Genomic DNA, 1,763 nt, shown 5'->3' on the forward strand with positions numbered 1-1,763 from the left:
CCACTAGACAGCTTTCCTAATTATTTCTTTGTTTCTTTTATTAAATAAAATTATTCTAAGGAAAAACAAAAAATAAAGAATTTTCTTCCTTTCAATACAATTTTGTTTCATGTAAATAAACAGAATAAAAATATCACTCAACACAACTTAAAACAAAATCTCCTGAGGCAGAGGGCTCGGTGAGAAAGCTGAGTGGGTGGGCCAGCTAGCCTACCTGCTTAGTTAGCTTACCTGTTTGGCTAGCGCTGCTGAGCAACGTGACGGTGCAACAACAAAAGATGGGGGKGTGTGCRCTRCTCCCTGCTGTGTGTGACACAGTGCAGCACTATGTGCAGCAGTCAGTGTGTGCGGGAAAGAACAAAGCTTGAGTATCGATCTTTTTACACGAGTATTGTTCAATATCAGTACCAGCGCTGGTATCGATATTATCAATATTTAGTATCGATCCGCCCACCTCTAACTTCCATGCGTGGCTGTGTGATATATTCTGAAGCTGAATTAAAGCAGTAGGCTAACTCACTAATGGTGAACATGTGAGTTTGTTAATAAACCGACAGGCACAGCAGTGATAAACTACTTTTGCTAGGAAATGCAAAAGGTATTTCGAGGTAAGGCAATACTATTGCATGGGAATGCAAAAGAAAAAAAATCTCCCATGTTCCCTCACGGCCTCCATAAGAGTCGACAAGTAGTTTGTGACATTTTCTTTTTCCTGCTTCAACTCTTTTTTTCAGTTTCAAATAATTCATTCTAAGTTTCAAGCATTTCTTTCAGTTTCAAAACTTTTTTTTTAACAAACTTGGTGGCCCCAATTTAGCTCCACACAATGGATGCTGACACTGGAAACAGTGAGAGGAAGAGGAGGAGGAAGGGCGAGAACTGTAATCTCTGATGAGGTCAGAGTCCATTGTTTGACCATGTGGTCTTAGAATAGTTTTATTTTTATGTAACTGTTTACAGTAAATACTTCTGTTGTTTTGTATGTAGAGCATTGATTGTGTCTCATTGTGTAACGTTATGTTGGTTGGGATGTACACTGTGTATGTTGTTTTGTGGGAAAAAGTAAAATATTTGTGACTAGTTTTGTTTTTAGTACGAAATAATGTTGGATTATCWGAATCTCTTTAGTTTGATTTCCACAACAAYGAACCATCTGAACAAGTGTTTTATTATTTTTAAAGTGTTTTATTAACAGATAATAGTAACACTCTCAGTAACAGGAGAGTTTAATGATCCAACACTATAAAGTGCTGCAGATAACTTAAACAAAAAACAAAATTAATAAAATCAGCAAAAAGTTTACAAAAAAGTTTGCTTTTTCTCTCTATCAGCAGAAACATTGATTCAAAAACAGTAAATGTAAAGTTAATGTGTTATATTTACTCAATGGAACCAGTTACTACATCACTCTGCAAGTAAGTAAAGTTTATTTTTATAGCACCTGCCAAACACAAACTGACAAACTGCTTAACAGAGAGCAAAATAACTAAAACCAATAAAACAGGTCACAAATATAATGAAAAACAATAACAAAACAGTAAACAAAACRTAACTAAAAGCTTGTCTGAATAAAAGTCTTAAGATGTTCCTTAAAAGAGTCAATAAATCTGAGCAGCGAAGCGACAACATTACGACAGCAGGTTGTGACATCTGTTAATGGGAGTTCTGTGAGGTCATTAGGACCAGCAGCATCATGAAATATGAAATGAGTGTTACAGCTTGATGGTGAGGAGAACCCAACATGCAGGCAGACCAAACTTAAA

The 1,763-nt window shown here is 36.0% G+C and overlaps 1 protein-coding gene across 1 annotated transcript in view; it reads right to left on the minus strand.

Annotated features, from left to right (window-relative positions):
* Positions 1–1,763, minus strand: part of LOC106529983 (GTPase IMAP family member 4-like) — a 7,703-nt gene that overhangs the window by 4,060 nt on the left and 1,880 nt on the right. The window lies entirely within an intron of this gene.

The sequence above is a fragment of the Austrofundulus limnaeus genome, unplaced genomic scaffold, assembly GCF_001266775.1.
Source record: "Austrofundulus limnaeus strain Quisiro unplaced genomic scaffold, Austrofundulus_limnaeus-1.0 Scaffold483, whole genome shotgun sequence".
NCBI classification, from domain to species: domain Eukaryota; kingdom Metazoa; phylum Chordata; class Actinopteri; order Cyprinodontiformes; family Rivulidae; genus Austrofundulus; species Austrofundulus limnaeus.